Source organism: Columba livia, chromosome 7 (assembly GCF_036013475.1).
Source record: "Columba livia isolate bColLiv1 breed racing homer chromosome 7, bColLiv1.pat.W.v2, whole genome shotgun sequence".
NCBI lineage: Eukaryota > Metazoa > Chordata > Aves > Columbiformes > Columbidae > Columba > Columba livia.
In genome coordinates, this window is record NC_088608.1 from 31,154,221 (window position 1) to 31,175,787 (window position 21,567).

Below are 21,567 nucleotides of genomic sequence, written 5' to 3' on the forward strand. Positions count from 1 at the left end.
GGGGTCCATTGCAGCAGGCTCGGTGGGGCTTAGGGGTCCATTGCAGCTGGCCCTATTGCATTTAGGGAACACTGTAGGGGCCCGTTGTAGTTGGTTCTGTGTAGTTTAGGGAGCCCTGTGGGGTCTGGGGCCCCTTGCAGCTGGCACTGTGGGTTTAAGGGCCCCACGCGGCTGGCTCTGTGTGGCTTAGAGTCCCTTGCTTTGTTTGGTCTGGGGACACTGTGGGGTTTAGGGGTCCTATGTGGCTGGACCTGTGGGGTTTAGGAGCCCTGCATGGTTTGGTTTGGCTGGTCCTGTGGGCTGTACAGGCCCTTGGAGGTTTGGGGCCTCTTGCAGGATTTTGAGGTCCTGTGAGATGGGCACCATGCAGTCACCCCTGTGGCTGAAGGGCCCATGGGTATGGTGTCCAGCTGCTGCAGGTAGTGGCAGAAGGTTGGTCCAAGGAGCTTGTGTTGAGTCATGCTCAGGAGCAGTAGCTCCTCACTTGGGTTGGGGCCAGGAATGAATGAGGGACAAGGGCTCTTCCTCGCTGTCCCCTGCTGAGCTGCTGCATCTCACTTGTGCTGGCTGAGCCATGTCCTTCTTGTGAATTTAGGGTAAGTGCCTGCAGCTCCTAAGCCTGAGCAGTGCTTTTCATCCCAAATGCCACGTAGCTGTGATGCCCTGGTGGTCATCCTGTGGTTTCTGTCCCTGTGCAGCCAGCCATATGCAGTGTACTTTTGGCTATGGGGTAGCATTTATTGGGCCAAGTTGTCCTTGTGTACCGTACTTCTGACTCCGGGCCTTGCTGCCTTTCTGCCTGGTGTAACACTGTGCCCAGCTCCCCTTTTCCTGACACTGTAGGCCTGAGATGGTTTGTGACATCCCTGCTTAAGGTCTGTCTCACTGAACTGCGTGAAAGGTGCAGCTGTGGGATTCCCCAGCACAGCTTTGGGACTCCTCAGCACTTCTGGCTTTGCAGGCTTGCCTGCACATCTCCTGGGAAAGTGCAAAAGAATGTGGCTGAGTGTGAAGCTCTTGGTGGTTTGCAGAGGTCCGAGTGCAGTGGCACTGCCCCTCGCAGGAGCTGAATCTGTCTGGGTGGGTTTAGGTGAAATAGCTGCCTAAAGAATTTACATCAGGCTGCTGCATTCATGCTTGTGGCAGTTGTATTCTGTAAGGGTTTCTGTTTTTCTGGTCATGTGTCCTTTATTGCAATCTGTAAAATAAGAACTCAAAGAAAAAAATATTGCAAGAGATGGTGAGAAACAAACAAAAAAGAAGGAATTCTGGTTGTGTTTGCTTTTGATTCCTTTTTCACTCAGCTGTTCCTTGTTTAGTGAATTTCAATCATGTCAACACTGCCTTGCATTCAAGGCAGGGAGATGGGCTGTGCAGCTTTAGTATTCAGAGAGGCAGCTCTAGCATCAGCAAAAACAACATGAGGTCTTCTGCTTATGGCCAGATTCACAGCTTTGTATTATGGTCTTCCCTTCCACCTGCAGCTCAAAACAATATATGTTGCCCTCCTTTCCTCAAGCACAGTTCGGTATTAACTTCCACCATAATGCACACCACTTTCAGCTTCAGCGTCTTTCATCTTCAATTCCACTCTTTTGTTTTTTTTTTTTTCCCCACAGATTGCTTCAAGGCAAATATACTTCTACCAAATTATCCTGCCTTTTCTCCTCACTCACCCTGATAATGTGTTATGTTTCAGTATGTTATTTTCTAAATGCTTGCAGTCACTTCAGGCCTCGATGGAACTGTTGCTTCCCAAGATAAATCCGGTGTATCTCACTGTGGCTGTCACCTGGAGCCCTGGTAAGTGACTCATGAGTTGTCCTTAGTAATCTGTCCATGCAGAATACCGGATGAGAGAAGTAAATAAGCACGAGAAGGAAACTGCTCCTATGTTCTTATTGCAGTTCCAGTCACTCTGAAGTGATTGGGAGTGACTGGCTTGTTTGTTTGCTTTGTCTGTGAAGGATCATGCTGGATTCACTGAAGAAAACAAACAAACAAACAAAAAAAGGGCAGTTAAAGCAAATCTGTTCAGAACACATCTAGAGATGAATTTTGTGTGGAGGCAGCTATCAGAGTAGACTGAGAAAACGGTGAGAAGGCAGGCTGTAATAGCATTTCTGGCAGTACCGTCACAGCCCTAGAAAAATCTGTTTCTGAAGTGATTCACGACCAGTGGTTGAAAAGACATCTCAAAATCTTTCCACCTGTGAGAACAGAACTATGCATAATATTTTCTGCTCCACAGTATTGTCTAAAAGACAAATCCTTACCTAATTTTAGGAGCATAGGTATCCTGGCTGTTGGTGGTCCCTACTGGACTGGTAGCATGTCTGTGTGTCCTGCAGTTACATGGATAAGATTGATGTTTCATGGTTGTCCATAAAGAAAGCCTTAGGATGTCTGAGTATCTTCTCTCTCCCCATTCCAGTGAGGATGTGAATCCCAAATATCTGCAGATGTTACAGCTGCCTACAGGCTACTTGGCGTCCTGCCTGAGGACTTAATGAAACACTTTCTACCCGAGAGGAGATGCCTCTTCCTGCAGCCACCACCCTTCCCCAGCTGTAGGCATCCATCAGTCCTGTGATCTCACCTACTGCTCATCTCTGGTCAGAAGGCACCCAAACTGGGCACTGTAGGTGTGGACTTGGCAAGTGGCCTTTCCAAAATAGTGGTTTGTCGTCTACCGCTCTCCATAGCCTCCTCTCAGGGTTGGGTTGACCTCAGACAGTGGCCTCCATGCTGTGGACCAGATGGGCTTGGCGTGGTAATCTCATAATAATAAATGCGGGGGTTGCTTGTTCTGCCTTTATGACTGCATGCTGTATGTGAGGGAGAGCAGTGAGCAAGGATAAAGTGTCCTTCATAGCCTTGTCAGATGGAAAAGGGGATTCGGAACACTGTGTGTGGAAGTGCTTGCTCTACAGAGCATGGTCACCTCTGTGTCAGAATGTCCTGGAAGACTGTACAGGCAAAGCACGTGGGCAGTGGGAGAAGTTTCACCTACTGAAAAATCACCCTGGAGATGTCTCGATGTGCTCACAGAACTACTGCAATACAACATTTTGTGGACAGTTAAGAGATGTAAAGCAAGTTGTGGCATTTATCCCCCCACCTCTGTTTTGTTTCTGTTTTAGTGTGTGTTAGCTTCCTTGTGCTCAAGCTTCAGAGAGTATAGAGTAAAAGTGAAAAGCTTCCCGGCTGTATTTATTAGCCTTTCTTATGCATTATTTACTCAGCACCAGCATGGCTAAAGATACCGCCTATTTAGGATTGATGTCCAAAGCATCATAAGACATATGAAAGATCAAAGATGTCCTTTTCCTCTTTTAAAATAACAATTTTGAATATCTGATATTGTTTCAGGTGTAATACTATATATAAAATGGTGATAATTCTAGAAACTTTGGTATTTTTCAATATTAGAGCCATAGCTGGCTGTATTTGATCTCAGTAAAAACTCAAGCCTATATTAAGAGACTGAAGATCTTAGTGTTGTTCTGCAGCTAAGTAGACTTGTTTTCGAAAACTAAAGCAAGTGTTATATCTTGGCATTATGACAGTAGAATTTTTCATTAGAGGAGGATATCCAGAAGAGGGAAAAAATATCTTACTTTATTGGATTATTTTTTCCAATTCACAGTAAGCGTGATTGCACATGGCATTCATTGTTTTACTTTTAACAGCTTCTATGAAGACATCAAAGCCGGAGTATTGGTCACAGAAGCTAAGTTAGTTGGTTATATTGACAGTGTTTCTGGGGCACAGCTCACTGATATCCTGCCTGCATTTATTGTGGCCAGATGTTAAACTAAGTATTCAGTAAAATCCCATCCTGACTCTACATCCACACACAGTGATGGGCTTTAAGCTGGTGATTCCCATTCAGATCCCGGAGATGTGGTAGGTGGTTCTGTGAAAACACCAACGCACTGCTCACTAGCAGGCAAAAGAAAATCAATTGTTACTGGGAAGGGAAAAGGGCACAAAACTAAGAATGCTGTTATGTATGTTGGTGGCTCACCTGCACCTCAGATACTGTGTTTAGTTCTGGTTTCATCTCAAACAAGACAGCAGAACTAGAAGGGGTGCAAGTTATAGAACCAATCAGGCCAAAAAAAAAGAATCTCATGAACTGTGTGAAATGGCTTATGTGCAAGGACTAAGTAGCTAGGCTAGGACTATTCAGGCTGGGAAAGAGACATCTAAAGATGTAAAGTCTTGAACAGTGTCACAGATGTGAACAGGGGAAGATGACACCCTGGCTTTCAAAGGCAGCAGACATCAGCTGAAATGACTAGAGCAGCATTCAAAGGTGAGGGAAATTATTCACATCGTTAAGCTGTGATGGGTTGTCAAGGAAAAAGACATCACTGTGCTTGTGCACAGGAGGTGCCTGAGCCACTGACTTCTGGGAGTTACAAGGCAGAGCAAGGGGATGTTGCTGCGTGTGTTTGCTAGTACGCTGCCTGCGCATCGCATCTGAAAGGTGGTATTGGAAGATTTTGTCTGAGTTGGTGTGCCTGATACCATGTGTTTATATTTTGCCTTATGACATGTTAGCCTGGATAGAGCGGTTAATAGCCTAACAATTTTGTAATGATCTGTCTCCGTGTCGGCAGCAGCTGCATCCCAGTTAGGCAACGCATCCCTGTTTGCAGCGTAGCTGCAACCGGCATTGCTGTGGCTGTTCCCTGCTCTGCCCGGGCTCAGCCACTAGATGCCCCTGTCCCACCAGCAAGAAGCTGGAGGAGGCCTGCAGTGCCTGGCACGCTGGGACAGCAGCTGTGGCACTGCCCAGAGCGGAGTGTGTGGCGGCTTTCTGTCCTGAGTACCGAGCAGAGATCAGTGGCTCTGTGCATCAGGCCACAACTCTTTGGAGAAGAGACGCTCTGTGACATTCTGCTGTTTTCTCCTCTTTGTGGACCACAGGGTAGATATCGACCCCCAGTGCAATGGGCATCCATCCTTTCTTAGCAAATGAAAGAGAGAGGCTGGAAAGCTGACCTGATTGAGATCCGTCAGGGCTATTTATGGGCAGGAGCAAAGAAAACTAGTCAGGAAACTGCTGAGAACTGGTTGAAGCACTCTGTTGTTGATGAGGACACCTGGAAAGCAGTAGGGTTTGCTGAGATGTTAATACACTTTGATCCCTGGACAGGACTGACATTACAGCAAGGCTGTAATGACTAGAGCAGTTCTGTGTAGGACATCCTTAGTGCTGGTCTTAAAGTTCAGTGTGAGGACTGGACGTGATTGCTGATGAAAACATGATGTGGGGATGGCTGATTGCTCAGCCTGACTCTGTTTGATATCTGTCTGCCCCTGTGTTCACCTTTACACGTCTACAGAATGAGCTGTGCACCAGTGTGACTGTTGACTTGTTTGCTTAGCTATGTGAACAGTTTGGGGTGACAGTGACTGGAGTCTTCATGACACTGAGCAATAAAATTAGTCTTTGCAGGTGATCTAAGGGCTCTGAGGTGCACTGAAAAGACCCTGTTGTTTCATTTGGTACCCTAGGAAGGTACCTTTTACCCCTTCCTTATAATGGAATCTGCTAATTGCTCAGTGTGCAAATGTTTTTTTTTTGGGGGGGGTGAAAACTACTGGGTGTCATATTTTTAAAGGACCTTCAATCTTGAGTGTCAATACCACCTGCAACTGGGACACCCAGGCAGCATTGCGGGGTCTGTTCAGATCCACCAATGCTTTGGTGCCTATGCCAGTATCTTGATAATAAATTTCCACCTCCACCTTTATAGTAACAGATTGGTTTAGATTTGTTCTGGTCAGTAGCTGGCATCAGGTCCCAGGATTTCTGTTCTGGTAGGAGTCAGGTATCTGCTGTTTCTCAGAGCACCTGTCACTCTCTGCAGGTCTCTGAAGTCCACCCTTCCTAGATTCCCCATCGAGATAACTCAACTGGATTTCTGTCCCCTGCTAGGCTTAGTGCTGACTGTTGTGTTTCTGTGACTCTTTCCACCACTGGAGAGGCAGGTGGTGTCTGGCTTTGAGGAGGGATTTCAGAGCTTCTTGCCTGCTTCAGAGAAATGGGGTGTAGATCCATCCGTTTCACAAAATGTGGCCAGCATTTTCAGGCTTTAGATCCAAAAGGGAAGGCAGCTGGTGAGGAAGGAGAGATTCCTGACATGATGCAAAGCAAATCAGAGCAGGTAGAGCACAGTGAGTCTCCTGCTGCTGTGCTAAAATCTGTGGCTCAGTTTCAGTACAAAATGTTTTATTGGGACTGGTGTCCTAGAAGTCTTCCTGTAACTTACAGAACCTTCTACGGCCACTCTTCCCTCCTGCAGGCAGAGTCAGTCGGTCAAACACCTATGAGAGGCAGGAATTCATTAGCACCACCTAACAATAGTCCCTGCACTTGTACTAGCTGTAATTAACAGCATCAGTGCACAGAAGCCCTGGGACAGCTTCTAAATAAACTACTTTAAATCCTGTCCCGTATAAATGTGTAATGCCACCTTATCAGCCTAATTTCCTGCAGATTTCTGTCTCCTCTTGAATACTTCAGAGGCTAATAAGACATGCACTTCTGTTGAACTGTCTTGTGATTCAGATGTTCAGGATGGATATTTGGAAAGACTTCTAGGGTCTAGTGTGCCCTGAATGCAGCCAATTGCTTCATGGAGTGAAGCTGGGCTTGGAGTTACCTTGAATGTAGAGTATGGAGGCGGTCACATTGTCCTTTCTGACATGTGTTTAATTGTGTTGACGATTTTATGACTGAACAGGGCCTGGAGCATTAATCAGTCATTAACATAAGCATGCTAGAAATGGTGACAATGAGCCTGTGTAGTTGGTGGGTATCACAACAGACAGGTGTGGTGAAGCTCCTCTTCACTGGCTGTGGTGCTGGGCTTGGTGCTGCTGTGTGCACTGCTGAGGTTTATGCATGGCATGGAAAGAAAATAGATCAGCAGGGCTTTTCCCAGGTGACCCTCGTACAGCTTTGGTGTCCCCAGGGAAAGAGCAGCCCCTGACTAAAACACTGCAGAAATGCAGGCTGGGTTGTGCACCTGACCTTAGAGAATGCTATTTCATACCTCCATGTGTCCGTAACTCTGCATGTTGTTTATTTTGTGATAAAAAAGCAAACTGCTGTGCTGAGGCTTTTGGAGGGAGGGCTCCTCCCGACTGGCATGGGGCCAGCACAGCTGCCTGTCCCTCAGCCACAAGCTGCGCTGTGACAGCAGTGCCAGGAGACAGCGCTGCGCTTTCTTCTCCAGAGACTGACATCTCCTGATGGGTCGCTGCCTGGAACACAGGAACAGAGCTTGCTGTGTGCCAGAGAGTTTCTTGCTCTCCTTGTCCTTTGTATATTTTGCCATGTTTTTGTTTTCAGAAGGACTTTTTTAAGGCTTAGCCCATAAGGACTGAAAATATTTTGCCGACTCCTAATGTTGCTCAAAGCAAAGGGGCAGTTTCCTCACTACATTCTCAACCTTGTGGCTTCCCGCTTTGCAAGAATGTTTCATCTCAGTTCACTTTCTTGTGACTTCTGTTATGATGCAGATGAAAGGAAGAGAAATTAATTGCTCAGAGTGTAGGTGTACATGTTGTACTGAACATATTCCTCCTCTAGGATTCTGTTCTGCGAGTAACTAATTTTTAGTTTCTCATTTTCTGATTTTTCTCTTTCAAGGGGTTTTCAAACCAGTGTACAATGCAAACAAGAAGAAACCTGGTGCAGAAGGAGGGAGTCTTCCTAAAGAAGGCTCTGGGATTTAGGGTGGTGCAGGTGTTTGGCACTTCAAGTGTCTGCCGCTCTGCTGGTTATCGTGTGCTCACTTGTCTAGACTAGTTGAGGTCGTTTCCAGTTTGAATGACTAAATATACATTGACATGGACCTTTGCAGGCAGGCCTCCCCAAGAGGCAAGAGAAAAACCAAGTGTGCAAGCAGAAATTCCATCACTTGGTCAGCAGCAGTGCTGTCCTCAAGCAATGAAGTTCATGAACTTCAATTTTGAGTTCACCTTGCGCTGAATGGATTATGAACACAGGCAAAGCATCTACAGGTTTGCCTGTGCGGGGCTGTCTAGATTTACGCTAAATTACACAGATGTGGATTTATTGTCTATATATTTTTCAGCCTTGGAGCAATATGATGAAAGTGTCCCACATGTATTATTTTAAGTACATGGAGGGTGGGAAAAGGTGTGCATAACACCACAGCATTTCCAGTGTGGTGAGGTTGAAAGCTGATGACTGTTGAAACATAAAGAATTTCTCATTCTTTATTTTGCTTGGATGATTTGTAGTTGCTATTTATTTGCCCTTTGAAGAAGCCTAAAGAGGATTGCATTGTGACTTTTCCAGAGGGATGAAAGCAGCAAAATGATGAAATTCATCTCGGTTCCCCTCGTAATCATTTGCAAATATGGAGAGAGTATGTATTAGCTGACTGGCAGGATGAATGGAAATGCTGTTAGGGATCCTTACTAGAGAGAACTGTGGCTATTGTTACCAAAATGGGTGCCATCCCAACAGAAGGAACATAGTAGCTTGAAACACAGATTTATCATATTTTAGCTGCATCTTGTGGAACCCATTTCCCTGGAAAGAAAAAGGCAGAATTGGCAACAGAAGGCAGTCTGAATTGCCCTGGCTGCAGCTCTATTCATAGCTGACACTTCGCTGGTACTTAAACGCAGGCCTCCATATTTCTTCCAAAATCTTCCAGATTGTTTTTTCTTCCAGGTTCTTGCTACTGAAGCAGCAGCCCTTTCTACTTCTCCCACTCAGTTGTTGAATCTTCTTGTGTCTATGAAATTACAGTCCATCTCTTGTAGGAAGCTGATAATGAGAGGATGGTGGTAAAACTGGAAGCATTCACAGTGTGCCTGCACTGCTGTTCTACCTGCTGGATTGCACAGGTGAATGTTCTAGGGTCAGAGCACTGATGAAAAGAGTGTATTTTGCCAGGGTGAGATGTTGTGTTAAGGGTCGGGAGAGGAGGAGGGCTGGGGCAAAACCAGAAATTTATATGGGTAAAGGTTTTAGGCTTCATGTGAATTGGCAGAATAAAAAGGTTGAGTCGTTTCCAAAGTCATGGCTTGAGACCAATTTTTCCTGCTGTTGATGCTGGAAATCAGACCCATGCTGCCCAGAATGAGTTTCCAAATTCTTCAAAGCACACTCCCGAGTGTGCTGCAGCTGCAGGGGGATTGCGGGGGGCGGAAGGGAAGGAGGGAGGGAATTAGGTTGTCTGGAAAGGTTAAATGTGATTGCAGGAGTGCCTGAATGGCTGACGCCCTGACTGGAACAGGAAAGAGATAATACTCGTACAAAGCACTCTGTTGTGGATGATGTCCCTAGCAACATTTCCGACCACTGACTGGTATACTCCTTCCACTATATCATTTCTGAGTATCATGTGCTTAGTTCAAATGGTGCTTTCTGTTTCTGTGACTTCTTGCTGCTCAGAAGCAGACTGTGTGAGGCTCAGAGAGCAGCAAGTTGTATCTTGGTTACCTGTGGCCCTTCTGCATTGCTTGGAAGAATTCAGCAGTGCTTCTTTACAAAGTTGTCTCTTCATAAGCCTTTTCACCTCTAGGAGTCTGGTTTAGAGAACTCTTTTTTTTTTTTTTTCTTTCTCTGCACCATACATGCTATGAAACTTCAAATAGTCACTTCTTCCCTTGCTTCAGCTTTCATGATCAACTTTGGTGGTCCTGTTCTGTAATCTGAGAGACTCCTGTGCAATGAGGAATGCATCTGATTTCTGGACAGCTGTCTGAGATGGAGATCATGCTTGTATGAAGCCCAAGTTACAGGGAGTGGATACGGCAATATGCAACATACAGTTGTTCAGACAAAGCGGCACTTCTGTGTGTTTTTTGTCCATATTTGAACAACCCTGAGCTAGGCTTGAACCAGAGTTTCACAGACAGCACATTAGCTTACCATGGATGATAACAGCCAGTGGTCTTGGGCATCTCACTGTATGGACACCTCGTATTTAAGTGGTCTGTATTTTTCAAGCCTTTTTCCTTCCCTCAAACCAGAAATGACAAGCTGAAGCTCTTCTTGACCATGTGGCCTATGTAAGTCAACTCCTCATCTTTGCTGTGATCTCTGAAGCACACACTGTTGTTGAGCCCTCTGTGATCAGAGTAATGAAATGAAAACTTTCCAGTTGTGCTTAGCTCTTGTGGATTTTTATCAGGTTAGTGCAATTTCGTTGCACTGGATGTGGTAGTTTATGATTGCTTTGGATATAATGGATTGTAGCATGATGGAATCCATAGGAAGTGGAAATAAATGAATAAAATTGATTTGGTTTTCTCTATGGCAGTGGAAAAAGATGGAAAATGGAGTATTTAGATTACTTTAATCAATACAGGAAAGTGAATAAGCTACCTTTGTACTACTCTCCTTTGTGATTTGATTGCTCATTTTACTAAAATCTGATAATATTATAACCACGTCTGTTCATGAAGTTAACTATCTGAGCACCAAAGCCTGTCCTTAGAGCTCTCAGTTGAAGCAGACACTAAAAAAAAATCCTGTATATTTGATGAATTCAGGCCCCAGCTTTGACTCTTGTGGCACTAAGCCAAGCAAATCCACATATGTGGGTGTGCTGTGTGTTTTTTTTTTCATGTATCGTGTGTGTGTGTGTTTGGTTTTACTGCTAGTACTGTACCATGTTACACTCTCCTGACTGTGGCTGTGTAAGGAACTCGATACCAGCTGGTTCAGAGGGCTGCTGGAGGAGCATTAGCCTGCTGGATTTTTTTGGTGTCTCCAGCTCTATGGTTGGTTATGTGCTCTTGTGGGGGGCAGGTCTGGATGCTCAGAAGAGGAAGGAAAAACATGTTGTGTTATCTCGGCCTTATCAGTGTGAGCTGTGGCTCTCTAGTTTTCCTCAGTGGTCATCTGCTTTGTCTTTCCTGAAGCCGAATGAGACAAATGGTTCAGTATTTGAGATCCTGCCTTCTTCAAATGAACTGATAACTAGGACTCTGCCTTTTGATATGCAGAGATTTCTTCCCATGGGGTGGTTCATTCAAGCTGTGCTGAACATTGGTAGGTGTCAGGGTGAAATGGGTGGTGGGGATATTACAATATAGAATATTTTCAGGGAAAGGGCAGCCTGACTGCCCCCAAAACCTACAGCACCGGTCTCTTTCACTTGTCTGACAGGATTGTGTGCCCCTCTTTTTGGGTGTGCAATAAAAGCCCTGACTCCCTTTAAGCCAACTGGTCTTTGTGGGGAGGAGACTATTTCTGGGAGTCTTGTGTTTGTTGAAGTACAGCAGCATGTATTGCTGGTTATAAAACTTTATCAAGTGTCTCTCGTCCCCATGGAGCATGATATAGTCTTATAATTAACTCACTCATAATGTTTCCTTGCTATTATAAAAATACTAGCTGAATAGACAGTGTTGGAATTCTGGGGTTAAAGTTGTGAACAACCAAGCTTGTCCTGAGAAGGAAATACTCTACTAATAGGAAATACTCTACTAATAGGAAATACTCTACTAATAGGAAATACTCTACTAATAGGAAATACTCTACTAAGGAAATACTCTACTAAAGATGTGACAGCATCAATTATTCTTCAAACCTCTTTGCTCTTGTGCCGTGAAAATGTTTTTCAGTCAAAATCATGTCCCTTCTCTGTATTCTCAGCTAAGTTACATTACAGATCCATATAGCAAGAATTTGCTGTGCTATTTAAAAAGCCATCTCCATCCTCAGGCATGCATCTGACTATTGCATATCTATCTGTAAGCTAAAGCAAATGCTTCAATGCATAGCCTGGTGTACAACAGCCAGAGCTTTTTATCTTTATTTTTCTTCTTTTTCTTTTTTTTTTCTTCCCTCCCCCAGGGTAACCACAGGAAAAAGAAAATAGGAGTGAGGAGAAATAAAAATACAAATGAATTTTGCAAAGTCTTCCCATGTGGAGCACCAGGCATGAAGCAACAGGGAAAATGCTGATTGATCAGGGATGCTGTATGTGTGGTCAGAGGCCAAGGCCGTGTTAAGTAACTCCTATGAAATGTTAACTCCCTCTCCCACCAAAACCGGCAACATCTAGCACTGCACAGACTGGTGCTAATGAGTGAGAAACTAGGCTGGAGACAAAGATTAAATATATTTATACCAAAGGTTAGATTAATTCACTTTTATTCTCTTGAAGTTAGGGAAGAAGCTTTCTGTAGAAAACATTTCTGTATCTTCTCATATAGAAGACTTCAGTTGGAATGGACTGACAACGATCATGGACTGACCACTTCAAGGCTGGCCAAAAATTAAAGCACATGATTAAGGGCATTGTCCGAATGCCTTTCTAACAGTGCTGGGCTTGGGGCATTGAACACCTCTCTAGGAAGCCTGTTCCAGTGTCTGCGCACCCTCTCTTCCTAATGTCAACTCTGAACCTCCCTGGTGGAGCTTTGAGCCATTCCCACACATCATGTCACTGGATGTGACATCTGTTGTAGTAAAAGAAAAGTAGAACATACTATTAGTAGAGTATTTCCTTCTCAGGACAAGCTTGGTTGAATAAGGCTGGGAGATGATACTTTGCCGAAATACTCAAAAGGGTCTAGCCCATAAGCTAATCATCGGCACACATCATGTTCCACCATTTCAATGGAGCTGCTGCTTTCCTCAAAACAAGCCTAGCTTTAGGCCTGACCCAGTAACGAGCCTGTTTTATTTGGGCTTTTTTGCAGTCCAAGGAAGGCTTGGCTGTCCTACCAGTGGCAGTTACTGTGAATTTTATTTCAGAGTGTTTAGCTGCAAGGAGCTGTTGTTCTAGGAAATATGTAAGTCTATGACATGCTTTTCCCATCTGGTGCTTACCTCTTCTGGTAGATGCTTTCTCTCTTTACTCAATTCTTTACTTCCCTCTGGGTCTCCATAGTCACAGATATGAGATCCCAGAGTACAGGGTGCTGTGTGATGGATCTGCCCAAGATCCTCTGTAGATGTCCACTGAGAAGACTGGACCAAATGATCTGTGCCAGGTCACATTGTCCATGAAAACAATTTGGCCATAGAAGTTTTGATTTTAGTCAAGTTATGTTTAACTGGGAAATAAGGGCTATCAAGTCAAATAAAAATGACAAAACTGTCCAGTGAGCACAGTGTGTGCCTGTGTGAATGCGCATACAGGGGTTTATATGCATAAATTAGCAGCTCAGGGTTCGTTTATGTTGTAGTCTTCATCCTAGATAAAAGCCTATTTATTTATAGTCCAGTCAAGGGCAAGTCAATTTTGCTTCCTTTGCTACAACAAGCACACTGGGGTGTGATAACCTATCAAATATTCACCCATGATAGGACTGCCACAGAAGGAAGCAAGTGTAACGTGAATCTTGATCAAATGTAGCTAATCTTGCACTGTAAGGTCATGTTATTTTTAAACTGTGTAAATAATATGTAGCACAGGGGAGACAGTGTTAGCATAGCCCTTTTTATTTGTTTTTATTTTGTGAAGCCAGTTTGGCCTTTTTAGTGATCCCTGGGAACAAGCCAGCAGAATGTATGAGCCTCTGGAATCGCAAGCGAAAAGGAATGACTCCTAATCCTGGCCCTCATTCATAAAAATACTTTTCTTTTAGAAAATGCCAGGGCATGGGGAACCTTGCTGCCCTCAAAACATCTTCCAGTAACTAGAGTTCAGCTCTGGACTGCAGTCAGATGCTGCCGGCTCCTGTCAGGTCCGGTCCTGGTGCCCGTCTCCTCTGGTTGCATCCACCTGGAAATTAGATTTGGTGTGCGATGGATCCATCGTGGCACTGGGAGCAAAATGCACTTTGCATGGTTGGTATTGCCCCTCGGGCAGTGCTCTGCTGGGGACACTCACTTTTAGCTAGCTAAGGCTTTTCTGAAGTTGGCCTTTTGGAATCGTGTCAGTCTCTTTCAGACACTGCAAGGGTTTTCTCTGTTTCTTCCAAGTCAGCTGATCTAAGAGGAGCTGCTAATCCCAGTGGCAATGGAATTTGACCCATTTTCAAGACATTCGTTCTTTTTTTCCTGCTGAAGATAAGAGCCTTATCTTTGTCAAGTTTGGGTCAGGCATGGGCTCCGTATCCCAGACAACACATGAGTGTACCCTGGGCTGCTCAAACCTTAAAGAAAAGTTTAATCTGCTTGAAAATTGTTTTTCTCTAACCTGGGAATAGATATATAACAGTCTTGTTGTCAAGTATTATGTAAACTATTACTGGTCAAAAGGCTGTGTTGACTACTGCTTATACACAAAATTTGGAAAAGAAGGGAGGTGCCAAGGTAGGCAATTCAGAATTAACACGAAATTTTAACACAAAATCTGTCTTTTTTTTGTTTATTTGTTTTGTTTTTTTCTTAAAGCTGTCTTTCCCATGGCCCTGGTTTGAGATTTTCAATTATTTTTTACAGCGTCTTTTCCTTTTATGAAATGACAAGTCTTTATTAGCTTTTAAAACTAGCATATAAGATGTTAACTGAAACTGTTATAGGGCCTGTGATTGATTGTTAACCCTTTTGTATCCTGAATCCCTTTGGTATTTGCTGCAGTTCCTGGATACTTTGGTTGCTTTGAGGCACGTTTCTGTCATTTTATAAAACTGTGCATTGGGCGTGAGGATCTGTTTCCACAGCTAAGTATTTAGCTTGCAGAACTAAATTACTATTAGCTGTCAGCTAGACCGAATGAATATTTTTGAAGAAAAGTGAAACTGCGTTGCAGTTTGATTCTGATGCTTTTTGACATTTCAATTAAAATACCGAAACAAGTCTTAATTTTATTTTTAACTGAAATTTGCTTTTTGAGTTGTGTTTTGAAGGAAGAAAAAACAACACACACACACAAACCCCACAACAAAACCAACCAACCAACCAAAAGACAACAAAAGGAAAATTTTAATTTAAAAGAAGAAAAATGTTTCTCTAAAAGAAAAACAACTACTTGCAGAATTTCATAAAATCAGATTTTGAGCAACTCTGTTTAAAATATTTCACAGAATCACAGAATGTTAGGGATTGGAAGGGAATCTCGAAAGATGATCCAGTCCAATCCCCCTGCCAGAGCAGGAACACCCAGATGAGGTTACACAGGAAGGCGTCCAGGCAGGTTTTGAACGTCTCCAGAGTAGGAGACTCCACAACCCCCCTGGGCAGCCTGTTCCAGTGTTCTGCTACCCTTTCTTTACATTTTTTCTGTTTGGACTCCCGAATAAAAAATTCAGTCAGAATTAGGAAGATGTTTCAGGTTACTGTATTTTCAGGTTCCTGCAGTTACTGTATTTTCCATCCAAAAGTATGAATGTACCCATGTTTTCTTCAGACTGGGCTTCTGTCAGACGATGACCCATGAGGAGAGCGGGCTGAATTTTGCACTATATCGCACGCCTTCACCAACCTGAGGGTTTCACATCTTATTCCAAGAGCACTTGCGGATTTAGTTTTCTGTTAATTTATATTGGTTTATGCTCAGATCTGAGAGTTCTCCATCACGCAGGAGCATGTTTTCTGTGAGTGAAGAATGCAGGGTTGAAATTTAGGAATAAGATTTTAATAATAAGGAATAAGATTACAAAATAGATTTTGTACTGTTTTTCATATTGTTTATTCCCTTCTGCAGGAAATAGTTAAGGTTTGATAGGACTCTTGCCATTTCTAGTGCAAGGTGCTAATTAGTAGAAGTGACAGTTGGAATCTGTCCTTGCAGGAAAAAGAATCAAGTAGAAAAGTATACAAAAAACAAAGAGAAGAGGCGTAAAGACAGGAATTAATGGCACTTTTCAGGTTGACTTCTACAACCCAATTGCAGTTATCAATAAAATATTTACAGCTTTGTCTTTGGAAGCAGATAAGCCTGCTCTTGTATTCTCTCCATATTTAGCTGAGTCTTTGGCTAATAGATACAGAGGATGAAAAATATGAGTGTAAAGATATAAAAAGACCAAAAAAATCAAAACATATGACCATGCAATTGATCTGATATGGACTCGCCATCATTATGGTGGCTGGGAGTTAAATTTTTCCAGATGTTCTCCGTAACAATTTTTGCTCAACCATGTTATTCAGTACCTGTTATTATTCAACAGGAGGGCTTTTCTCAGTAACTCTCAGCACCGAAAAGAGCAAATTTTCTGAAACACTCTGCAAAGTAAATTGGTCACCATAAGGAAACAACAGAGTGGAGCTGTGGATGAGTGTAGAGTATGCTGCCCGGATACATTTTAATCTGGTGGGTAAAACTGTGCATTTAAAATCTTGAATGCTTCCATGCTTACAAAACTGTGCGTGGCTTTAGAGAATACAAATATGCTGCTGCCTTCACCAGGAACTAAAGTAAGACATCAGCTGCTTTGTCAGGCTGGTGGGTTACTGGCTGACAAATTGGGGGACTCACAGAGATTTTGAGGGAATTACAGAAGTCCCTGCTACTACCACATAGGCAAATTAAAAAAAAAAAAATAAAAGCAACAGCTGATTTGTTCATTCTCTACTTTTTGTTGTGTTCCTGTGAGTGAGTACTAATGGGGAAACTGAATTTCTGTGGAAGGGAGGGTGACTTTTTCCTCTGAAGTGCACTCAAGGGAAAGCAGCTTTCAGGACCCGTGGAGTGTGGTGGGTAGGACAGTCACATACAGGAGCTGGAAGAATGTTGCTCATGCAGAGAAACTGTGGAAAGAAGCAGAGAGCAAAAAGCCAGGTCTCAGGGCTAGAATGACTGGGGCCAGAGGGGACTTGGGCAGTTTGCATTTCAGGAAGGCACCAAGCTGGCTGGAAAACAAGCTGCAAGCAAGAGCACACCTGTAAGGTCACAGAGGGCAAACAGGAGGAGTCCATTTTTAGTTCCTGTTCTTTTTGCCTTGCCACTTGGAATTGTTTCCATCTTAAAAAAAAGTAATCTGAGTTTATACTCAATCATTCCTGTCTCATTAGTTGTATTCTTTGGGAAGATCAGGATAGAAAAATGTTTCAGGTGAGGTCTAGTTCACTTGAGCTACTGTCACATCCATTCTGTGCTTTACTGAAACTGAAATATGGGGATGAAAGCTCACAGTTTTACCCAAATGTATTCAAGTCTATGATGGAATAATATGTAAAAGAAGAGTCAACAATCAGCAATGCTTGACTTTTTGGATAACAACCAGTCTCTCCATCTCTGAGGAATCAAGCAGGTGGATTTTTAATAGGATTTGTTTAGCTTGTCAGTAAGTTAGTCAAGCAAAAGCAGTGGTTATCAATGTTTGTGCCACATGAAGGCACTCTGAAACAGTGAAAGAGCATACAGGCTCGAATGTCTGCTGTTTACACAAAACTTGACTGAGACTGAAAGGGAATTACTATGGCCAAATTTTGGTCTTTTTCCTGTCTATATATCTGTAGTATACTTTTGTCAAGGTACTGGTTGGCAGGAGCTGTCATATCTCAGGTGTTGCAGAATGGATTAGCCGTTCCCCCAAATCATGCTCCATGCTAACCTGTGTGTGTTCTTCTGCTAGGTTTCGTGCGCTTTGCCAGTCGTATCTCTGTGGATACGCAGTGTGGTTTGTACAATGTGAATTCCCAATGGCAGGGCAGTGCCAGACTTGCCTTCCAAGCGCACACAGGAGATCTGATGCTTCCACAGAACTTTGATCTCCAGGTGTGAGTTCTAGGGAGTCGGTTTGCGCAGGCAGGGGGGACACAGCCAGTATTTCTAGCTGTCCAGAAATCCTGAATGAGTATATGAAACCATCAATTTTTGCTAATGCAGAATTTCTGTCTGGAAAAAGATAGGATCTGGCAAGACTTGAATTTGCTGTAATTTGAAATGTAACCTTAAAAGATTTATCTTCTGTGCTGAGGTCAGGACCACATCTTAACATTTTTTATCATACCTACAAACTTTTTTTGCTTCATATATGAAGGCTGAAGTTCCCTAATAATGAACTGTTACTGTTCGGCTGGACTTCAGGAAGAAGGAAAAATATCAGGTTGTACAGTTGTGTGAGTTGGTAAGGGTGAATCAAAATGCAGCACCTGAATCTGAAGGTTGTATTTTGATCTGCTATGAGCCTCTCTCATTAAAATTTGAAATACCCTTTTCCCCAGACCTCCTCTAAAACTATGTGGAAAAAAACCCCCATGTTCTGACTGTGGCTCAAATAACAGAATTCAGGAGAGCTGAGGGGTAAGGCTAGCACTTGATTCTTATTCCTTTCAGTTTCTCTCCATATACTCAGGTGGAGATCAGCCTTAGTTTTGAAATTCTTGGCTTGTCACACTTTGCATCACAATTACCGTGTTTTCTAAACATTGTGGGTTTTGCTTGAAATGCTTCATTTGATCTGAGATTGGCTCAAAGCAGCAGATCTGAAAGTGTAACTGAGCTTGTTTTCTTTCCTGCAGCAGTCCAAGAGGATCAGGTGATAGGGGATGCCTGGATGCGGTTAGTTAATTTGCATGTGAACAAGATGACTTCAGTTTATTCCCCCTTTACATGCTCCAAAAAAAGTAAGTTAAGGTGTTCGAGGTAATGGGGTTTGATAGAGTTGTTAGCAGTGTGCTGTGAACAAAAATTATCTAGCTCAAACTTGCTATTGTATCCACTGCAGTGATCTTGCTTGATAAACTAACACCCGATTAGAAAATGTGTGGCAAATCTTAATGTTTTTCAGGCACTTTCAAAACTCTTCCTTGAAGTTCGTAGAATCATAGAATGTCTTGAGTTGGGAGAAACTTGGGAAGCAAGTGGATCTTGCCTTGAAATAGAAGATAGGGTTTCCAAATCACTTGGAGGGCTTTTCTGCTAGCTGTAGGGATGGAGCAGAGTATTTGTCTTGTTCTCTGTGGCAGCAGAGGATTTTGGTTTTGCTGCTATCTTCAACTATTCTGCTTTTTCATTCGATATTTTTGAAATATGTTTTAGTCGGGGCAAGACAGAGTGGTCAGAAATCAGGCACAGCCTGACAGATGGGAGGAGAGGTTTCCAAAAGCATCTGAAGGACACTTGGGAGAAAAAAAAAACCCTCCTCTCTGATCTCAGCTACAAGGAAGAGACTCTGAGCAATTCGTGTGGGCTGCTTGTTACACTGATCCCAGTCCACGGGAAACTTCTGCCACTGGAGTTCCAGTTACTTGGGATTTGCACTGATGTGAACCTGGGCCAGTGTGCCCACAAATTGGCCCTGATCTCTTGCCTTTCAAGTAAGAACAGAAATATCTTGTGCTTTTTACAGATAACTTGAAAATGGAAAATCCTGCTGGGTTGGTTGCTTATAGCAGAGCTTCCCAGCTGTGACGAGCGGCTTTAGGAGCTTCCATTTTGGGGTGCCAGACATGGGGCAGCTGAGCAGGGCCTCAAGGGCTCCGAGCACCTCTGACAATCAAGCAGTTTGTTTTAAGGCTCTGAAAATGCAAGCACTTAGCTTTCTTCGAAAATCTTGGCCCTAGGGATTTACAAAGCCATAGCCCATTGATTTTGTTTGATTTTTATGGTACAGTGGGGCTGTGTGATGAATTTAATTTCTGGTGCTTTTCACTTGTAAATATTAAGAAAAAGCTCCTCATTTTAATGAGCATTTTTCTTGTCCTACTCTCTATCTGTGTATGGTACAGTGTAACTGAATATGAAACAAATGGAAGTCTGCCTTTCTCTAAATAGTTTTGCCAAGTCTCAGAATTAAGTGAGCCAGAGTTGCGAATGCTTTCCCCATCCCACTCCCCCAGTGTTTGAACTGTTCTTGTCTGAGTGAATCTTCTGCTTTCATGGCTTTACATTCCTTGTTTCTCTGATGTGTGTCCTTCCTCCAGAGCCCCTGCCCAAACTCTCTTTCTGAAGGGAAGGTATGATTGCAAGTCATATACTGGCAGGCAAGTTTTAAGCTCAGGCACTGTAGTTACATCTCCATAAAACCATTGGTCTCTGTTCTTCTTTTTTGACTGTTCTGTGGTTGGTTTCTTTTTCTTTGTTTATTCCCTGTTTATTAGTGATTCTGCCTCTTCTGTTCTTTATGTTAAGCGAAGCACATATGTAAGATCTGTCCAAATCACAGAAGGCTGGTTTGTATGTTGACAAGTTTTTCTGAACTCAGGCTACTCTCAGGAATACCTGATATATCTTCTGGCCTTAAAGAGTTCATCACCTCTTTTTAGCATGTTGGCAGTGAGACAAATAGTTTGGATGTCTTTTCCTGGTTTTGGCAGAAAGCAGTTCCTCCATCATGGTGAAGGCTTTGAAAAGAGAGGTCGTTCTTACACTGGAGGGATAACCTTCCTCATCTCAGAAGGTCTGAGGTGGGCTTAATCAAGTCTGATGATAAAACATGGACTAAAAAAAAGGGAAGACAGCAGGGTCGAATCTATGGCAGTCAATGGGACATCCTTGCTGTGGAGGGGATGAAGGAAAGTAGTTTTTTGCCTGTTTTTCCCCCATATAGTATTTCATCCTTAACGTACAGCTGCCATGTTAGATCTGTGTGTGTACTGCAGATCCCTGACAAACTGAGTCCAGTTCATTATGTGGTTTTGCAGCTGTTTTCACCTGGCAGAAGATGCTGCTCTACTAAAAGGCATGGTCCTTTTCCTGCTCATTCCTCACCCCAATGTTTACAGATGGCCTTGTGGTGAAAGGAAAAAGTTTGTTTTTAGCTGGATCCACCTGCCTCACTTTGCAGCCACATTGAAACTCAGGTGGTGGAAGCGGGTAGTTAGGAATTAGCAGTGAGGGTGCTGAAACTGCCAGCGTGGATTTGTTCTGGTTCAAACACAAGTATGCCCAGGGCCCAGAATAACTTCCTGATGGTGGCAGAGAGTCAAATGGCGTGCAGAATTTGCCCTGCAGTATAGCTGTAACAAAAGGTAGTGCTCGTGACCTTTCAAATGCTATGTATGACACTCACGGCGGTGTAAAGCTAACATAATGTGAATTGTGGCTTTGGAAGAAAGCTGGATTCTGAATTGCATGTGTGAGCACATTTGTGTTTGTATATTAAGATGACCCTTGTAGTACAAGGTATAGGTCTTTGCAATCAATTCATTTTTAAGTGTGTCTTTACTTTCTGTGTGTCTCCTCTCCCATGTGTATCTCCAACCTGGATCACTACAGGCTAGAGCCAAGAAAATAGAGAAATAGCTAACTAAAACATTTCCCAGTTCCCTGTATTTTTTTTGCTTGTTTCTTTGCAAAAAGTGAAATCCCTGTCTCTCAAGCTCCCTGTATGAATCAGAATGATTGTCAGGTATCTTCTTGTAGGAAAATGGTTATGTGATTCCTCAACCACACTCGAGTTACCAGGGAACATTGTTGGTTTGCTTCTCCCAGCTCTGTGTCCTCGTGTAGCTCATGTTAAAGTGGTGAGCTCCTCTACACCCAGTCTGTCTTCCACCCTCTCTGCCTCTTTCACTCCCCTCACTTTTTCACTCCCCTCACTTTCCAATGTGTTTCTCACCCAAGTCTTCAATAAGCTCTCCATGTCACAGAGGGTACTCAACACATTGTCCTCCCTTCTCTGTCTTCTATTATGTGCATGACGGTTCAACTTGGTGCTGTAATGAGTTGTGCAGGAAATATTTTATTTGCTACTGGCGTCAGTTTAGACTAA

General features: G+C 43.4%; 1 protein-coding gene across 4 annotated transcripts in view; it reads left to right on the forward strand.

Annotated features, from left to right (window-relative positions):
* Positions 1-7: 7 nt before the first annotated feature.
* Positions 8-21,567, forward strand: part of CPS1 (carbamoyl-phosphate synthase 1) — a 117,605-nt gene continuing 96,045 nt past the window's right edge. For 2 of the 4 annotated variants that reach the window (XM_021286648.2, XM_005501759.3), the window contains exons 1-2: positions 15,936-16,220; positions 18,374-18,478. The gene's annotated coding sequence lies outside the window, so the exon portion shown is untranslated. Of the gene's footprint in view, positions 597-1,724; positions 1,804-15,934; positions 16,221-18,373; positions 18,479-21,567 lie in introns of those variants that run through there. The other 2 variants (XM_021286651.2, XM_021286650.2) reach the window with 2 other exon arrangements.